Genomic DNA, 21,052 nt, shown 5'->3' with positions numbered 1-21,052 from the left:
CTACTTCTTGTCAAAAAGCTGACTCTATAACCCGTAAGAACAAAAGTAGAGAGTGGGCTCACTAACTCACACTGAGGATAAATCTGTCTTAAAGTATGAGTTACGTCAGCAAGAACGGAAGAGGTTCAGCCCAACGGTCAAACTCCAAAATATTTGGCAGTCAACATTAAATAACAAATTAACTCACACAAGCATACCACAAACTTTTGTGAACGAAACACCATACGACAGAAAAAGCCAAAGCAAGCCATGAAATGAAATTACTGAAGCAGTTAGTTACATAACAAATGCAGTATTTTTACAAATCGTTACAAAATATCATGATATTTTCTGAAAGCCGCATCACCAATTCCTACTCCTCAGGAAGAACTCCAGAGTCACTTTTCAGCAGGGCTTGAAAGTAACTAGATAGAACTCGACGCCAACCGTGTCGATGAGGATGTCTCCGCTAGGGATGTCCCGATCAGGTTTTTTTGCCCTCCGATCTGATACCGATCATTTGATTTTGAGTATCTGCCGATACCAAGTCCCGATCCGATACTTCTTATAATCCATAAAAAATAATAAAGACGAGGAAAGAAACGGATCCAGGATGTTCCTAATTTTTTTATTTAACACCTTATTTTAACATCCAACAACTCCGTTAGCAAACAGAGCACTTACGTGAAGTAGTTTGAACAATAAATAACATAAATTAAAAACATAACCTTAAAATACCTGGCAGGAATGTAAACAAATAAAAAAAAACAAAAAAACTGCCACAGTGCCAGTAATTTGCTTTTAAGAATGCATCTCACAGTGGTATACAGTAATTTCAATTAAGGAAATGAACGTTTTTCTTGATGAAAACAAGCATTTCTACCCTTTCAGGTTTGAACCTGTTTTTGTCATCCAACACGTTTGCAACAGCACTAAAAACTCGCTGTATTGTGTTGGGTGTTTGTTTTTCAGGTGCCGTATCAGGTTTGTTGTATTCAATGCGGCCCTTTCCTGTCCACCCCTTGAAATTCCAACTTTACATATTTCACAGTTTGCTATGGCAATGTTGTCATCAACTTTGAAATACTGCCACACCGCAGACATGCTTTGCTTTCCGCTTCGAACTGCTTCCGTGTTCAACTTTGCCGGCAACAGGCAGCCAATAACCAATAGTGTCTCTGCTACAAAGTGATGTCATGCCGCACGCGTTGATGTTGCTGTGTTGAGACAAGAGGTCTGGTCTCACTCTGTGCCAACACATAGTTATTGATGTGTTAAAAATGAGAATATATTATATAGATATATATCCGATCCCTGATCGGGAGGTAATGCCCGATTCCGATCGAGTCTGAAACCACGTGATCGGGCCCGATTTCCGATCATGTGATCGGATCGGGACATCCCTAGTCTCCGCCCGGTAGACTACACAGCCTTATTAAGTTGTGATTTAGGGATGGACATTTGACCTAGAGCCCTGCACTCCCGCGGGACTCGCAGGACCCGCCGCAAAGCAGTGCGGCGCGGGACAAATTTTGAAAGCTCATTGTGGGCGCAGGCGGGACCGGAAGTGCACATATGCGCGCGCGGGCGGGAGCGGGAGTGCACATATGCGCGCGCGGGCGGGAGCGGTGATAAACTGCAGTCCCGCTAACTAAAAACGTGTTTGAAATAAAATTTATAAATTATTAATTTATGTCTATCATATATAATTTGTGCTGGATATTTTATTTGGCATTAATAAAAACATTTTAAGATGCCTAAATTTGCAGAGAGAGTCAGATTGCCAGATTGAGTGAGGAATGGCATCTTAAATTTGCCATTGATCACCCTAACGGAAAATCCTTTGATCACTCTAATGACTCGCAGTTCACACCCAGCTAGCAAAAGAACCATGAGTGAAGTGATTTACTGCTTGCGTTAGTCTACAACTCTAATCAGAGAGACAGGTTACACAGTGACGGTAGGCTTGACTCAATGCTATCCCAGAAATCCTTCCTGTAATATGCAAATTTGGCTGTCCAATCAGAGGCGGCCAAATTTGCATATTACAGGAAGGATTTCTGGGATAGCATTGAGTCAAGCCTACCGTCACTGTGTAACCTGTCTCTCTGATTAGAGTTGTAGACTAACTCAAGCAGTAAATCAATTCACTTCTCTTACTAGCTCTGCAATATTAAAAAAAAAAAAATAAAAAAAAAAAAAAACCATTGGTACAAAGCAAGCCCATTCACTTTATGCTGATCAGAGAATTACAATGGTTTCTCATGTGATAAAAATGCGCATTCGCGATTAAATATTTTAATTGCTTGACAGCACTAATTATTATTATTAGAGACACTACATGCTGAATTCAGAAACAAGGTAAATAATAAATGTGAACTGTAGATATTTATGCTCAAATCCACTCAAAGTAGGGGGCGGGGCACCATCACACTGTGTCAAGACAAGAACTTTCCTGAGAAATAACGCGAATGTCTGCATCATGCGGGATTTGCGGGCGGGAGCAGGACAAAATATGGCAGGCGCGGGCGGGAGCGGGACTGAAAATCATAATTCTTTGCGGGCGCGGGCGGGACTGCAGAATGCGGGCGGGAGCGGGACTGAAAAATCCGACCCGCGCAGACCTCTAATTTGACCTCACAGTAATCTTGACCTGGTGAAATTCCTTTCATCTGCCTTGGAGATAGTGTGTTCACAAGGTTTTCGGACAGACATTTGACCTCACAGTGACCTTGACCTTAGACCTTTTGATCTCAAAATCCAAAGGTTAAGGTCACTGTGAGGCCAAATGCCTGTCCGAAAACCTTGTGAACACACCATCTCCAAGGCAAATGAAAGGAATTTCACCAAACTTTCACCATTTGTGCGCTTTGGGACAAACATGAACTGATTGGATTTTGAGATCCAAAGCTCCATCGGTTCATGTTTGTCCTAAAGCGCACAAATGGTGAAAGTTTGGTGAAATTCCTTTCATCGGCCTTGGAGAGATTGTGTTCACAAGGTTTTTGGACAGACATTTGACCTCACAGTGACCTTGACCTTAGACCTTTTGATCTCAAAATCTAATCGTTTCATGTTTGTCCCAAAGCGCACAAATGGTGAAAGTTTGGTGAAATTCCATTCATTAGCCTTTGAGATATCGCGTTCAGAAGGTTTCGGGATGGACGGACGCACGCACGCACAGACAGACGGACAACCCGAAAACATAATGCCTCCTGCACCTTACGGTGGAGGAGGCATAATTAATAACCGGCTTTCGCTTCACTATGCTTATATAAATGTAAGCCTTGCTAAATTCGACTTATAGCATCAGGGTTTCCCCTAGAAAAACTGGAAAGGAGGAATAGTAGCCCCCCCGAGCGCAGCAAGGTGCAAAGAACATGGCGCCATAGGCGGCATGCAAGCTGAGGGGTCCGGGGGCATGGTCCCCTGGAAAATTTTGAAATATAAGGCTTCATTTCATGGCTTCTGGTGACATCTCGAGCTGATTTTTTACCAGTTCAACATGTTGGCGAGAAGGTTATATTTTACTTAGTCTTTTCCTAACAGCCCCATCATCACCGGCATCGGCAGCATGACTTTGTCAGACTCGAGCTGGTCAGCAACATGCAGCGAACTGGCCGTTGCGGTCTCACAACTATGGTCTGCCACTGTTGCAGAGTTGTTTTCTGTAGTTTTCTTTGTGAAAAACACCGTAATTAAGCTGCAACCCATCGACGTTTTGCTCACTTGTACCCGGCTTGAAGGCTCTGCCATTTTTGCACAAGTTTCCTCGGAATATTAATTGCACATCGCTCATCCAATCAGCTCATAATACCCTTCACCGACATCAACTGTGAACTTAGGTCAAGTTCAGGGGCACGTGCTTGCATGGACGGTATTGATTACTTACTCAAAGGCTAGATCTGGGGAAGCCATGGCCTAATGGTTAGTGAAACAGCTTTGGGACCAAAAGCTTGCTGGTTTGCTTCCCTGGGCTAGCAGGACTGGCTGAAGTGCCCTTGAGCAAAGTGTCTAACCCCCAACTGCTCCGGCAAGTGTGGTGGCATACCTTGTGTGATTAGCCAAAGAAAAACTGACGATGTGATCATCAGTTCGGACAGGCAACCCGGCCATCTATCTCTAGGCTATAAAACACATGCAAGCTTTATACTGTAGGCCTAAACTGCAAGCGTCATGGCGACAGTTTAATGGGTAGTGGCATGTCACTAAGCGTATAGGTCAATAAATTAAGTGTAGCAGGGCCACATGTTCTTGGTATATAAAATGATGCGACCTGCAAAATTCACTGAGCTAAAGCCTCAAAAACTGCCAATAAGGTGAAACCTCATGTCATTTCAGTATCACGGTCAGTCATTGCTGACTTTTTAAAAATATAGACTAAAATGCATGCCTGTCTCCTGTTTTTTTTGTTTTGTTTCCCCCCCCACCCGATCAAGTCCTCATTCCTTTAGCATCTGCCGACCACTCCACAAGAACAAAATTTCACAATCTCCTCCCTCTGGAGCAGAGGCAACCGCTCCAAGACTACAAGGGAAGCCCAGCTTCGTGTAAAATGTCACAAAAAAGTTTGTTAAATATGTATTTACACTACTTAACTCTTACTCCAAATCAATATTTTGCGCAACAAAGTGCTCAGCTTTATAGCTAGTTTGTCAGCAATTATTTCTTGCTGGTCGGCATAATCTGATAATGTGCTTTTCCCCAGAGAAGCCTGTGGAAGCACGACCCACTGAAAACCCTGCGATTCTCAGCGTCTCTGTAGTTTAATGCCACTACAGGATATACTTTGATCTTAGTGCAACAAAGCTAGACATTTATTGGACAATATGCTTTTCAAACGTAATTTCCAGACGTCCGGCTTCACTGGGGGTCTATGGAGAGTCAGCAGCAGTAAGGTGGGACTGGACGCTGGGCTTCTGTATGATGATTGGAAGAAATCTCTTTTGAATATCATGTGACAGAGCATTTTAAAATTATGTCACATCAATCAGAGGGATTCAAGCTCAGTCCATGTGGTGTGTTAGCAAGTGAAGTCATGAGACTAGCCACTGCTCATTTTTGTTTTTTCCCCCGACCATTATACAGCTCCTATTTCCATTTGTATATACTGTAAATAAAATTGTAAATACAGGGAGTTTGTTACTTGCTTTCGTTTTGGTTCAGTAAAGGCTGTTTATTTTAAGCCAGGCAACGGAGGGGAAATCTAGCCAGCTAGCTGTGCAAAATAGCAAATGCTGCTAATGTCAACCTGATTTTGGAGAAGACATTTGATGCTCTCCCTTACAAGGAGAAACTCAATATCAAACAACAGGGCAGATCAATGCCCAAGGTCGATTTAATTCAAAAGCCAGGGAGACATTTCAGCTGTTTCTGTATGACAAAGTAAACTGGTTAACTGGGAGTCCTTTGACCCATGTCCTGTCGGTCTTGTCTCTTAATGAGCCCATCCCAGTGATGGATTATATGGTTAAAACTGGGATATCTTTGTATGCTGAGGTTTGGTTCCAGTGAGAAACAGTGTAGCTCCAGACCCAGTTTTGAGCATCGGTTTCCCCAGGCCTTGGTCAATCATGAGTGATGCATGTTCTGCCTGCTGTGGACAGCGGTTTGCTTGGTGCACTCATCAATATCGGAGTTGGCCAGCAATGAAGTTCCATCCTGACTACTTTTGGTGGGCTTTTTTTTTTTTGCTTTGCCTGTTTGTTTTATAGTTGTAAAGCGACCTTATTGCAAGAAAGGTGCTATATGAGTTAAAATTATTTATTATTTAATAATAATAATAATAATAATCCTGTACAGTGATGGGAATAACGGCGTTAGAAATAAACGGCGTTACTAACGGCGTTACTTTTTTTAGTAACGAGTAATCTAACTAATTACTTTTTACATCGTTATAACGCCGTTCCCGTTACTTACAATAAAATGCTCTGCGTTACTTTATTAAAGCTGTTTTCATCTGGCACGCTGCTCATTCAGCCTTTCTTTACTCTGCTTTAGTGTGGGTCGGGGAGACGAGAGACAACGGCATAGTCAGCCAATCAGAGTAGATTTGGACAACATGCGTAGGTAGCCTCCGCCTACTGCACTACTGCACACACTTTCAATCAGAAGACACCGCGATGGCGAGCGGTCAGCCCAGCACTGCGCTTTCACACTGGAAATACAGCATTACTTTTCATTACTTGAAATAAAAGGCAAAAATGTCTACGTGCAATGCACATTATGTCGAGGAACAAAGCGTTTGTCCTCGTCAGTGGCCAGTAATTAGTAACAATTTTAATAACTACAAAAATATATTAAATTTGATAGATGTCTTATCTCACATTGTCCCACAAAAATATTAATGTAGTGTAGATAACGTTACTAACTGGTTCTGTTAAGTGTCCATTTCAGTCATTAAACACATTTAACATTTACTTTTATTATGATTACACTAATTGAATTTTTTTTTTTGGGGGGGGGGGGGGGGGGGGGGGGACACAAAATGTAACGGAATAATTACTTTCCCTGGTAATTAGTTAGTTACTTTTATGACAAGGTAACTCCGTTACTAACTCAGTTACTTTTTGGGAAAAGTAACTAGTAACTATAATTACTTTTTGAAAGTAACGTGCCCAACACTGATCCTGTAGCACTTTGAAGGAACACATACGCTCACTGGCCACTTTATTAGGAACAGCCATTATCTAATCAGCCAATCCCTCGACAGCAGCACAATGCATAACATCATGCAGATACAAACCAAGACCTTCAGTTAATGTTCACTTCAAACAACAGAATGGGAAAAATTGTGATCTCAAAAAGTGTCATTTTCACTGTGACATGGGTGTAGGTTTGAGCCAGATGGACTAGTTTAAGTATTTCAGAAACTGCTGACCTCCTGGGGTTTTCACACACAACAGTCTCTAGAGTTGACAGACAGAATGGTACGAAAAACAAACAAACAAACAAACAAAAAAAACAGAGTTGAGTGAGCAACAGTTCTGTGGGTGGAAATGTCTTGTTGATGGAGAGGTCAGAGGAAAATGGTCAGATTGGTTTGAGCTTTTTTTTGCCAGGAAGGATACAGTAACTCATAGCAACTCTTTAGGCCCCGTCACACTTATTCGGAATTAGCAGGAACCAAGCAGAACCAGCCGGAATGAAACATTTTTCAAAATTCGTGCCACATTCGGGCGGGAATTTCAAACTGACCAACATTCTTACAGCTGTGTAAGAATGCCGCTCAAATACTTAGAATGCGCTTCAAACCTGCCTCAAATGATTCTTGCACATTCCAGGTGTATTAGCTTTCGAATGCAGTTGGAACACAGTAGGAATACCTAGACAGGGCTCTACATTAACTTTTGAAACCACTTGTCCTGTTGGGCAAGTTGAAAGGAAATTTACTTGTCCGAAGAAATTTGAGAAAAAAAAAACAAAACACCAAACTATTTGTAATCCAACAATCTTTACTGCATTTGTTTCCGAATTCACAACATGTGCATAATATCCATGAATCAAAAGTAATCAATACTTGATATACTGAGGCAAAAGTTCAAAAATATAGTAAAACAGACTGATTGATACCATAATTCACCAATTATTATGCTGAAGTTCAGAAGCAATATATCCCAATAGAGTAGAAATTATGAACATAAAATTTTAAGAACAAAGTAACTATACTATGAGATCCAGAAACACTAACCATTATATATACACAGATCAGTACTCTGTAGTTCAGTAACAAATATCACAAAAAGTAGCATTATCATAAAATTTGACTTGATGAGATATCACTAGTTTAGACAAGAGAAACAAATAACAATGCTACAAATAAACTAACAAAACTATTCACTGCAGAAAAAACTGGACTCCATTAATCATTAATTTATTTATGAGAAATTGAAAACCAGAAAATTAAAATTATATATATATTTTTAAATTATTAACTTTAGCCCTATTCACACGGGATTAGTATTACCTGTGAACCTATAGTAATTTGTAAATTCCCACCCAACCTCTGTGTTAAATCCCTTGCATTCGCACGGGATAAGCAAAGTCCATAATTTACTCAATTTACAGACATAACAGTCATAACATCCTGTACTTCAGAAACACCCATTCAGTCATGTCCCACCCTCCCGCCCCAGTTAAAGACAGCTGACAAATCAAAAACACCCATTCAGTCATGTCCCGCCCCAGTTAAAGACAGCTGACAAATCAGAAACACCCATTCAGTCATGTCCCGCCCTCCCGCTGCCACTCGGCGAAAGAAAAAAAAAAAAAAGTGTAGACACAGGCTTTTTAGCTTACAAATTACTATTCTGTTTTTTTTTTTTAATTATTATTAGAAGGCACATCAAGTTTAGTCCTGCCTTGGCCAGTGCATTCTGAAAGTATGTTTCGGTCTGTAGCCAACAACGCATGTTATTGCAGATCATATCTCTCCACACAAACTAAAGGCGCAGATGCCAACTTTTTCACGGCTTTTTCATGGACTGTAACGGCATTTGCTTATGTAGTAATTTTAATACAGAATTTACTCTGATGAAATTATTCAGACACTCCAACACCCCCCCCAAAAAAAATCGGATCTGCACGAGCCGTGAAAAAGGCGCGCCGTTTGCATCCCTGTTTAAACTCATAGGTTAACCGACTTTAACCGGCTAATGAGGCTCGGTGGTCGGTCAAGATTTTTTTTTTAGTTTTCGCCATCCCTAGTCCATGGAGGATATGGCCTGGCTATAGCTATGAAATATTAAAAATGTTCCTTACCGAAAGCAGCCACACAAGTCATCCAGGTCAAAAATCTCCGAGCTCTCCTCTTGGATTTCTTGCTGTTTTTGGGAAGCGGATTCCATGTAGTGTGGTATGGGGCACAACTACCACTTGCCCCTAAAACAGTACTCATGAAAATTTCAACCGTAGCCTCCATTAGCCTACTCACAGTAACCGGAAAAGATATAAAACGCGCGCAATTACAATAACAAACACGGACATGCGTATTTGAACGGGACTAGTATTGTCACTGGACGTCTGTGTTTGACAAAATATAGTAGGTAATTTGCGACGGAATTATTACTTTACAAATTACAGACATGGCGCATTCGCACGGGACTAACATCTCAGACATTCTCTGCAATTATTACAAATTGCCAGAGGTTCACAGGTAATACTAATCCCGTGTGAATAGGGCTTTTGAATATATATCTTCCACTGATTAATAATTGTTGTCTAATTATTCAGTGTGGCTCCTGTATGGTATTTAATGGTCAAAAAAAAAGAATTAATAATTTCAAATAATCCATAATTATATCTAAATTATAGAGCCCTATGTTTCAAATTCCTAAACTCCCATTACTAATTAGTTAATTAATACAGCCGGTAACCTAATTAGCAGCCATTTGACAGCTTGGTATTTCATAGATAACTTTCCCCACTCCTACCTCACTCCCTGTCAATCCACACGCACGCAGGCGCACATTCCAAGCCCAGCGTACCCCGCCACACACGCTCGGCTATATAATGAACACCATCAACAACAATTCAAAGATTTGGAAATTACCACATACTCAACGCAAATACACAGTTGAATAATGATCCCGCCAACAGAAACGTCAACAAATCCACGTGTATGACACAATTAAAACCAATCATAAATGACCGTTTACTTTTCAGCTCAAATACACAATGCAGTATTGGCCGGTTTCGCAAGTGGAATATTGCGCATGCGCACATCGCTCTCTCCGAATAGAAACATCCGGCGATTCATCAAAACAATATGTTGAGTGAGATGCTTGGGAAATCATGTGAATAAACTGATAAATTTGATCTCATCTCATTATCTCTAGCCGCTTTATCCTGTTCTACAGGGTCACAGGCAAGCTGGAGCCTATCCCAGCTGTCTACGGGCGAAAAGGCGGGGTACACCCTGGACAAGTCGCCAGGTCATCACAGGGCTGACACATAGGCTACGTTTACATTAGACCGTATCGGTCTCGTTTTCTTCGCGGATGCACTGCCCGTTTACATTAAACCACCTGGAAACGCCGGGAAACGGGAATCCGCCAGCGTCCACATATTCAATCGTATCTGGTCCGGTGCTGTGTAAACATTGAGATACGCGAATACGCTGTGCTGAGCTCTAGCTGGCGTCCTCATTGGACAACGTCACTGTGACATCCACCTTCCTGATTCGCTGGCGTTGGTCATGTGACGCAACTGCTGAAAAACGGCGCGGACTTCCGCCTTGTATCACCTTTCATTAAAGAGTATAAAAGTATGAAAATACTGCAAATACTGATGCAAATACTGCCCATTGTGTAGTTATGATTGTCTTTAGGCTTGCCATCCTTCCACTTGCAAGTGTTAAGTGATATGCGCTGGGATCACACACACAGTGGCTCAGTCCCGAAAACACTGCTAGTGTGCTTCACTCGCGCGCTCTGTGAGCTGCGCAGGGCTGGAGTGCGCACCCTCCAGAGGGCACTCGCTGTTCAGGGCGGAGTGATTTGGAGCGCAGGATGCCTGCGGAGCCGAGCGTATCCGCGTATTGGTATTGTTGTGTGCACGCGAATCGTGTATTGGTGTTGCTGTGTGCACACTAATCGTTTTAAAAATGTTAATCTGATGATCCGCTGATACGGTCTAATGTAAACATGGGCATAGACACAGACAACCATTCACACTCACATTCACACCTACGGTCAATTTAGAGTCACCAGTTAACCTAACCTGCATGTCTTTGGACTGTGGGGGAAACCGGAGCACCCGGAGGAAACCCACGCGGACACGGGGAGAACATGCAAACTCCACACAGAAAGGGCCTCGCCGGCCACGGGGCTCGAACCCGGACCTTCTTGCTGTGAGGCGACAGCGCTAACCACTACACCACCGTGCCGCCGATAAATTTGATATGTAACCCAAATATCGGCGTATTTTGGCACTTGTCCAATCGGACAAGTAACTGAGATGATGAACTTGTCCGACAAAGTATCACTTGTCCCGGACAAGCGGACAAGCGTTAATGTCGAGCCCTGCTAGAATGCTGTTAGAATATTAAGAATGCACTTCGAATGCCGTACGAGTGCGGTTCAATTGCTGCCCGAATACCACCCAAAGTCTGGTCGGAAGGTGCCTCGAATGCTGTACGAATTCACCTCAAATGCAGTCAGAACGCTCCCGGAATAGCCGCCGAATATGTTTCGAACGTCTAAGAATTCAAAGAGAATGCAGCTTGAATACTTAAAATGTACTTTGAATATCCCGGAATATACGAAGAATTTTCATTCCGACGGCATTCTGGCTCATTTGAGGCACATTCATGACATTCTGGCAGGATCTGAAGTGGCTTGCCATTTCGACTTTTCCCCTCGAATGCGATCAGAATGTTTCGAATGCTGTTGGAATGCCGTAAGAATATTTAGAATGCAGTTAGAATACACTTCGAATGCCGTTCGATATTTCTCCTCTTCGAATGCACCTTGAATGTTTTGAGCATGAGCGAAATATTCGGGCCGGCCACAAGAATGGGCCCGAATGTTTGGAATGCACTCAGAATGCAGTCAGAATTTTTAAGAATGCACTTCGAATATCCTGGAATATACGAAGAATTTTCATTCCGAAAGCATTCTGGCTCATTCCGCCTCTAGTGTGACTGCCCCCTTTACAAATGTGGTGAGCAGAAAAGCATCTCAGCATGCAACAGCAGATGATCACATTGGGTTCCACTCCTGCAGCCAAGAACAGGAATCAACAACAAGTTCCTATTAAAGTGGACGGTGAGTACAAATGTCATAGTTTAATAGTAAGAATAATAATATAAGAAGGATAATATAAAAATAATATAAAAAGGAAACCATGGCCTAAAGGTAATAGGGTAGTCACACTAGAGGCGAAATGAGCCAGAATGCCTTCGGAATGAAAATTCTTCGTACATTCCGGGATATTCGAAATGCATTCTAAAAATTCTGACTTTATTCTGAGTGCACTCCAAACATTCGGGCCCATTCTTGTGGCCGGCCCGAATGTTTCGCTCATGCTCAAAACATTCGAGGTGCATTTGAAGAGGAGAAATATCGAACGGCATTTGAAGTGTATTCTAACTGCATTGTAAATATTCTTATGGCATTCCAACAGCATTTGAAACATTCTGATCGCGTTCAAGGGAAAAATCGAAATGGCAAGCCACTTCAAATCCTGCCAGAATGTCATGAATGTGCCTCAAATGAGCCAGAATGCCGTCAGAATGAAAATTCTTCGTATATTCCAGGATATTCGAAGTACATTCTAAGTATTCGAGCTGCATTCTCTTTGAATTCTTAGACGTTCGAAACATATTTGGCGGCTATTCCGGGAGCGTTCTGACTGCATTTGAGGTGAATTCATACAGCATTCGAGGCACCTTCCGACCAGACTTCGGGTGGTATTCGGGCAGCAATTGAACCGCACTCGTACGACATTCGAAGTGCATTCTTAATATTCTGACTGCATTCTAGGTATTCCTACTGTGTTCCAACTACATCTGAACTGCATTCGAAAGCTAATACACCTGAAATGTGCAAGAATCATTCGAGGCGGGTTCGAAGCGCATTCTAAGTATTTGAACAGCATTCTTACAAAGTTGTAAGAATGTTGGTCAGTTTGAAATTCCTGCCTGAATGTGGTATGAACTTTGAAAAAATTTTTCATTCCGGCTGGTCCTGCTTGATTCCTGCTATTAAGTGTGACGGGGCCTTAGCGAAACAGCTTTGGGACCAAAAGGTCAACAGTTTGATTCCCTGGGCAAAAGTTTGTGGACAACTGATCATTATACTCACAATACCAGTCAAAAGTTTGGGCACACCTCCTCATTCATAGGCAGCCAAGGCGCAAAGGTTAAAGCAGCAGCCTGGGGCTCAAAGGGTCGCTGATTTGATTCTCAGGACAAGTAGGAATTAAAAAAAAACAAAACAATAAAATCCACAGATGAAGGGCCCTTGAGCAAGGCACCAAAACCCCAACTGCTCCCCAGGTGCCGGGTATGTGCGTCCTCATTGTAATACGTTATTCTGGATAAGAGCATCTGCTAAATGCCTATAATGTAACATAATCTTAGACTTAAGAACAAGTTCCTATTAAAGTGGCTGGTGAGTGTAACCTTTTTGGTCATACAGTGTATGTACAACCCCGATTCCAAAAAAGTTGGGACAAAGTACAAATTGTAAATAAAAACAGAATGCAATAATTTACAAATCTCAAAAACTGATATTGTATTCACAATAGAACATAGACAACATATCAAATGTTGAAAGTGAGACGTTTTGAAATTTCAAATGAGCCAATATTTGGCATGAAATTTCATGACAGCAACACATCTCAAAAAAGTTGGGACATGGGCAATAAGAGGCTGGAAAAGTTAAAGGTACAAAAAAGGAACAACTGGAGGACCAAATTGCAACTCATTAGGTCAATTGGCAATAGGTCATTAACATGACTGGGGATAAAAAGAGCATCTTGGAGTGGCAGCGGCTCTCAGAAGTAAAGATGGAAAGAGGATCACCAATCCCCCTAATTCTGCGCCGACAAATAGTGGAGCAATATCAGAAAGGAGTTCGACAGTGTAAAATTGCAGAAAGTCTGAACATATCATCATCATCTACAGTGCATAATATCATCAAAAGATTCAGAGAATCTGGAAGAATCTCTGTGCGTAAGGGTCAAGGCCGGAAAACCATACTGGGTGCCCGTGATCTTCGGGCCCTTAGATGGCACTGCATCACATACAGGCATGCTTCTGTATTGGAAATCACAAAATGGGCTCAGGAATATTTCCAGAGAACATTATCTGTGAACACAATTCACCGTATCTAAATATGATCCAGAAGCGCAGATGTCTTCTCTGGGCCAAGGCTCATTTAAAATGGACTGTGGCAAAGTGGAAAACTATAGTTAGTTTTTGTTTTTTTCTTTTTTATCAGACATCTAATTTTTGGGTTTGTTTACCTGACATGTTTCGACGTACAACTTCCGTCTTCCTCAGAGTGTCCCCGGATGTTATTGGTGACGCATCTTTTATCAGCTGCTGTTTCTGAAGGCGTGGCCTTCCTGTCTGGTTTGACAGGTCGGTCACGCCTTATACTGTCTGTTCGTCCCCTGCAAGATGTCACTCCAGGTATGGGAGAGCATGTATGCTCCCTCATCCCGGTTGATGGTCCTCGGGCTTCGCTTACGGATCTCCATGGCCTCCCTGATCCAGCGCTGATGTTTGTTATCTTCTGTGCGGATGACTCTGGCATTCCCCCAGTCCATAATGTGATTTTCCCTTTTGCAATGATCTGTTATAGCTGACTTATAATTTTCCTGTTGTGCCTTTTCTTTTATTGTTCGGGTTTGTCTTGTAGCTGTCTCCTTTTCGCACTCTTTATGTTCATTTTTTCTTGTGTTGAAACTCCTTCCTGTCTCCCCAATATAAGTTTTATTGCATAATTGGGATGGAATCTCATATATGGTGTTGCATCTGTTGTCCGGATGTATTCTGTCTTTGGGATGAACCAGGATCTGACGGAGTGTTGTGTATGGTTTGACAGGTGTGTTAATGTTGTGTTTCCTCATTACTCTTTGAATGCGTTCAGTTATTCCCCTGATGTATGGTAATGTAACTACTCCCCTGTGTTCTTGTTTGTTAGTTTGTTTTTTCTCTTTCTTCTGTGTTTTGTTGTTCTTAACCTGTTCCGCCCCTTTGGATATTGCCCATTGTGGATATTGACATGCCTTCAGTGCGTGTTGTATATGTTGTTCCTCCTGTTCTTTGTCCTGTGGATCTGTAATTATTGCTGTGCGTTCATGTAATGTTCTAACTACGGATATTTTGTGCATTATGGGGTGTTCGGAAGTCCAGTTTAAATATTGGTCGGTATGTGTGGGTTTTCTGTGTACTTTTATTTTGATGTCCCCATCTTCTGTGTGTTGTATTTTTAAATCCAAAAATGCTATTGACTGCTCTGTTTCTTCTTCATGTGTGAATTTTATATTGCCGGTATTGTCTATGGTGTTGAGATGGTCGGTGAGCTGTTGAGTGTGTCCCCTTTCCAATATGTCGTCCACATACCGTTTCCAGAGTGTTGGTCTGTATTCCGCTGGTATTGCACCGGGATGAGGGAGCATACATGCTCTCCCATACCTGGAGTGACATCTTGCAGGGGACGAACAGACAGTATAAGGCGTGACCGACCTGTCAAACCAGACAGGAAGGCCACGCCTTCAGAAACAGCAGCTGATAAAAGATGCGTCACCAATAACATCCGGTGACACTCTGAGGAAGACGGAAGTTGTACGTCGAAACATGTCAGGTAAACAAACCCAAAAATTAGATGTCTGATAAAAAAGGAAAAAACAAAAACTAACTATATTTAATATAAGACATAATGAACGTAATCGAAAGAAAGTGGAAAACTGTTCTGTGGCCAGACGAATCAAAATTTGAAGGTCTTTATGGAAATCAGGGACGCCATATCATTTGGACTAAAGAGGAGAAGGACGACCCAAGTTGTTATCAGCACTCAGTTCAGAAGCCTGCATCTCTGATGGTATGGGGTTGCATTAGTGTGTGTGGCATGGGCAGCTTACACATCTGGAAAGACACCATCAATGCTGAAAGGTATATCCAGGTTCTAGAGCAACATATGCTCCCATCCAGACGACGTCTCTTTCAGGGAAGACCTTGCATTTTCCAACATGACAATGCCAAACCACATACTGCATCAATTACAGCATCATGGCTGTGTAGAAGAAGGGTCCGGGTACTGAACTGGCCAGCCTGCAGTCAGATCTTTCACCCACAGAAAACATTTGGCGCATCATAAAACGGAAGATATGACAAAAAAGACCTAAGACAGTTGAGCAACTAGAATCCTACATTAGACAAGAATGGGTTAACATTCCTATCCCTAAACTTGAGCAACTTGTCTCCTCAGTCCCCAGACGTTTACACACTGTTGTAAAGAGAAAAGGGGATGTCTCACAGTGGTAAACATGGCCTTATCCCAACTTTTTTGACATGTGTTGTTGTCATGAAATTTAAAATCACCTAATTTTTCTCTTTAAATGATACATTTTCTCAGTTTAAACATTTGATATGTCATCTATGTTCTATTCTGAATAAAATATGGAATTTTGAAACTTCCACATCATTGCATTCTGTTTTTATTTACAATTTGTACTCTGTCCCAACTTTTTTGGAGTCGGGGGTTGTTTTAAGACATGGTCAGTGTGAACTGTTGAATCGCTTCTCCACTGAAAAGAGGGTAGTTTGTCAGCTCTCCTATTACTTAATCTAGTTTTTAAACTATTAAGTCATGCATTGCAGGATATTGTCAGGATGATGCAAACTGGCAGCACAGTGAAAGGTGTGTGTGTGTGTGTGTGTGTGTGTAAAAGGAGTACACCACCGCCCCTTCTCTCTATAGGACGCATGGAGCTGCCCCTCCCCTTCTGCTTCACAACCCCTTCATTCAACCTCTAAATCACACCCAGTCCTAATTCATCCTACAAACTGATAAAACATGATAAAGTATGGAATAAATCAAAAGAGCGCACGTTTATATTTGAAGGAAACACAATAACAAACCAGTTGAACAGCAAGTTACACAAACAAGTGTTATTGCTAACGGCTAACCTAGTATTAGCAAACTCGTTTTGCATCAACACCACTACCGTCTCTGTGCTAATTTGCATTATTAATGCTCCAGATACTTGGGTATAATTTAAAACATGAGAAACACCCAGTATCTGAATTCAGAAACTAATAAAACTAATAACCGCCTGTTACTACTGTGTAATGGCTAAGCTCTTTCATCTGACACCATTATGAACAGGGAGGAGGGGAGGAAACACAACAAATAGACTATTACCTTTAATACTACACACACAAACCTTTCCTCAAAGCACATCCTTCCTGTTAAATCGCGGATAAAATAAAAATAAGAAAACTGTACTCACCTACAGGCTCAAAACGCAGCGTTATTTGTTACTCAGGACAAACCCAAATGGCGAGAGAATCAGCAGCTCCCGCCGGTGTGTGTGTCGACGATTAGCTCCGTCCACAGAGGCGGGACAACCGACTATCATCCAATCACTGGGCTAGAAAAAGATCCGAATCAGAATCAGCTTTATTCAAGGAATTCGCTTTGGTGACTGGTGCTTGAACAGTGAAAGCCTCCGTAACACTTATTCGGAATTAGAAGGAATCAAGCAGAACCATCTCATCTCATCTCATTATCTCTAGCCGCTTTATCCTGTTCTACAGGGTCGCAGGCAAGCTGGAGCCTATCCCAGCTGTCTACGGGCGAAAGGTGGGGTACACCCTGGACAAGTTGCCAGGTCATCACAGGGCTGACACATAGACAACCATTCACACTCACACCTATGGTCAATTTAGAGTCACCAGTTAACCTAACCTGCATGTCTTTGGACTGTGGGGGAAACCGGAGCACCCGGAGGAAACCCACGGGGAGAACATGCAAACTCCGCACAGAAAGGCCCTCGTCGGCCATGGGGCTCAAACCCGGACCTTCTTGCTGTGAGGCGACAGCGCTAACCACTACACCACCGTGCCGCCCACAATAAGGCATACTTTACTTATTTAAAAACCTATAAATTTGGTAAAAGTACTTGTAAAACTAGCAAAACCACTATGTAAGCAGAGGATATAAACAGCTGAGTTGCTCCAAACTTCCACTAAGCCACATCATCGCATACGTCACTTCTGCAGGAGGCCCGTCTGGTATTTTAATAAAAATTTATTTTTCTAGAACACTGTCTGGTCTCCGAAAATGAATGCTTGACTGTTGAAATCTACGAATACTTTTACTTCATATAAGTTGGAGTAAATACGCTGGAGGATCCCTTTAACAGAGTGGAGGGCTGAAAGTTTGTAGTTAGTGATCTGTCTGAGCCCTTTCCAGACAGACTTAGAGTCATTGGCTGAGAACTGGTGTTGGAGTTTCTCAGAATGCAGTTATGGCCCTTTTCCACTACCCTTTTTCAGCTCACTTCAGCTCGCTTCAGCCCGACACGGCTCGCGTTTCAACTACCAAAGAACAGCACGACTCAGCTCGCTTCAGCCCTGCTTAGCCCCTAAAACTCGCACGGTTTTGGAGTGGGGCTGAAGCGAGCCAAACCGAGCCGAGTGAGGCTGGGGGCGTGAGCAGACACTCCCCTGTGCACTGATTGGTGAGGAGGAGTGTCCTCACATGCCCACACACGTCCCGCGAGCACGCTGGGATCTGTAAACACCGTAAACCCGGAAGAAGAAGAATTACGAATTACGAGAATTTCTGAAGCCTTATGCGCCTCGCCTCATCTATACACTCTTGCCAGTATCTGTTGGCGTTGTCGGTGACAACAAGCCACAGCACCAAGACCAGCAACACTAACGACTCCATGTCCTCCATGTTTATTGTTTACTATTCGGGTCGTGAGACTACCGCTTAAAAGCTCACTGATGTCACTGTTTGCGCTGCTTAACGACATCACATGACGTCCACCCACTTTCGCTAACTCCACCCAATGTGTCCACCCACTTCCAGCCAGCACGGTTCAGCGCGGTTGTAGTCGAAATGCAACTCCAACAGCCCCGCTCAGCTCAACTCAGCCCAACTCAGCACGGCACGGCTCAGCCCGACTCAGCCGCGTTTGTAGTGGAAAAGCAGCATTATTTAGCTTCTCTCACTGCCTTGCTAAATGTTCCTAGACTCTTTAAACCTGTTCCTGCCCCCACTTCTGAATGTTTCTTCCTTTTGCCGCCTTAGCTGTCTGAGCTTATCTGTGAACCTGGGTTTGTCGTTATTGTAACACACCCTGTTACGTGATGGAATGCAGCAGTCCTCACAGAATCAGAATTACTTTATTAATCCCCGGAGGGAAATTCAAATTTGCTACAAAGCTCCTGAATCAGAGAAGAAGTAAACATGTCTAAAAATAGAAGATAAAATCGTCTGAAAAAGAATAAAAATAAAATAAATTTAAAGAAGTTCAATAACTTCAAATAAAAGCAAAATGAAGTGATTCTATGTACATGATTCCTATATACATATATTACACCTGAATTAAGAATACAATATACATGGTAAGACAGTGTACCACAGTTATACAGTGGCATTGTACAGCTTGACTGCAACAGGAAGGAATTATTTCCTCTGTCTCTCAGTTGTGCAGCAAGGAAGAATCAGCCATTTACTGAACGTGCTCCTGTGGCTGATCAGCTCCTCATGTAGATGATGGGAAGGACAGTCTAAGATTGTCTTTATTTTGGACAGTGTCCTCTTCTCCAACACCACTGTCAGAGAGTCCAGTTCCTCGCCTAACAACATGGCTGGCCTTCCTGATGATCTTATTGAGTCTGTTAGTGTCCTTCATCCTCAAGCCGCTGCCCCAGCAGATGACAGCATACAGGATGGCACTGGCCACCACAGACTCATAGAACATCCGCAGCATCATTTGGCAGATGTTGAAGGACCTCAGCCGTCTCAGAAAATAGAGATGGCTCTGGCCCTTTTTGTATGTTGTGTCCACGTTTTTGGACCAGTCCAGTTTATTATCCAAGTACACCCCCAGGTACTTATATTCCTCCACCACATCCACACTGACCCCTTGGATGTTAACAGGTGTAGGTGCAATAGGCTTATCAAATCAGTCTCATGTAAAAAGGGATCAGTCTCATGTAATAAGGGATCAGTCTCATAAATTCATTAATCATTAATTCAAGTGTCTAATAGTTTATAGCTAAGCTATTAAAATCAATGGAATAACTTAGTGGTGATGTTGCTATAGTTTATTGAGTATTGTAGCTCTAATATAATATGTTTACTCTAGATCTATAACATTCATATAACAACCAAATGGATGAAGGCAATTAAAATACTTATTTGGCAGAGGTTGGCATTCAGTGGGTGTTGTAGCAATAAACAGGACACAGTTTATTCCAAAGATACCATTTATTGAAATAGCTGACATGAATTAGCAAACTAATACTGATCAGATATAGCAACAATAGCAGCTAAGGGATAATTCAATATAAATGGTGATACAATGTATACAAATAAGGATCAGTAGTGTATATGATAATTAAGGCACTAATGGTGATCAGAAGTAATAAGTTATATGCCAGTGTTACAGTGTAGGGGCGAGTGGATGTTAAAATGTGATAGGGAAATCACATGTTTGTGTGTGTGTGTGTGGGTGTGTGAATGAGTAAGTGTGTGTGTAAGAGTGTGTGTGTGTGAGAGTGGAATGCGAATGGAATATGTGAGCCTTGTGCCAGGCCGTGCCTAGAGGGGGATGATCGATGGAGGGAATTAAAAAGAGAGAGAGAGAGAGAGAGAGAAAGAGAGAGAGAGCGCATGCATGATCTAACTAAATACAGATAGTAAACAAAGTAAATCAAACAACACGCGGTCTAAGACCGACTTTCATGTGAATCAAAATGCGTACATTTAAACCATAAATGAATTCAAATGAACAACACTCTTCACATTAATTAGCCACAACTAAGACTAACAATTGCCCAGATGCCAGCCTTACTTGAAATCGCTCTTGCTTGTCGACTGAAAGTGCGCCGTCTGTTATTCGAAGACAGCGCAGAGCACAGGTCCAAGGAGAGAACAGTTCTATTCCTTTCACTTTTACAGCTTGTCAGCTGAAGATCTTCAGTGTTCCGTTGGTTGTCCGATGATCTGGAAGGAATCTTATTTATAGTTCGTCGATGTTGAGAAAGGGAAAAGGGATCCGGTTGCCTTTTCTCTTTGAAATACTGCATGGGCTGCAGTAACTAACTGGTTCAATTATTATTACAACTCTGCGAAGGTCAAATACATTGAACTTTGGCTAAAGGTCCGGTATCAATAGCTCGTTCTTTGTTCTCTGTCCTTCTGTTGCACTGATGTACGGCTTCTCTTTCACGCGTGGAATCCACCACCAGAGAGAAAGAATTTCGATTCCGCCCCGCGAGTTTAAAGCACAGTCGTGATGTCACTGTATTTGGTATCCGGTATCATCTCTGTATCCAATACCATTACAGGGAGTCAGAAGAATGGGCGGAGATAGAACATGG

General features: G+C 42.3%; 1 protein-coding gene across 2 annotated transcripts in view; it reads right to left on the bottom strand.

Moving 5' to 3' along the window:
* Positions 1–17,026, bottom strand: part of ppm1kb (protein phosphatase, Mg2+/Mn2+ dependent 1Kb) — a 39,085-nt gene extending 22,059 nt beyond the window's left edge. The window contains exon 1 of one of the 2 annotated variants that reach the window (XM_060926452.1): positions 16,942–17,026. The gene's annotated coding sequence lies outside the window, so the exon portion shown is untranslated. The remainder of the gene's footprint in view (positions 1–16,941) is intronic. The other variant, XM_060926454.1, reaches the window with a different exon arrangement.
* Positions 17,027–21,052: the final 4,026 nt, after the last annotated feature.

The sequence above is a fragment of the Neoarius graeffei genome, chromosome 7, assembly GCF_027579695.1.
Source record: "Neoarius graeffei isolate fNeoGra1 chromosome 7, fNeoGra1.pri, whole genome shotgun sequence".
Classification (NCBI taxonomy): Eukaryota; Metazoa; Chordata; class Actinopteri; order Siluriformes; family Ariidae; genus Neoarius; species Neoarius graeffei.
The sequence above is the reverse complement of the archived record's forward strand: the minus strand, read 5'-3'. Positions and strand labels throughout refer to the sequence as shown.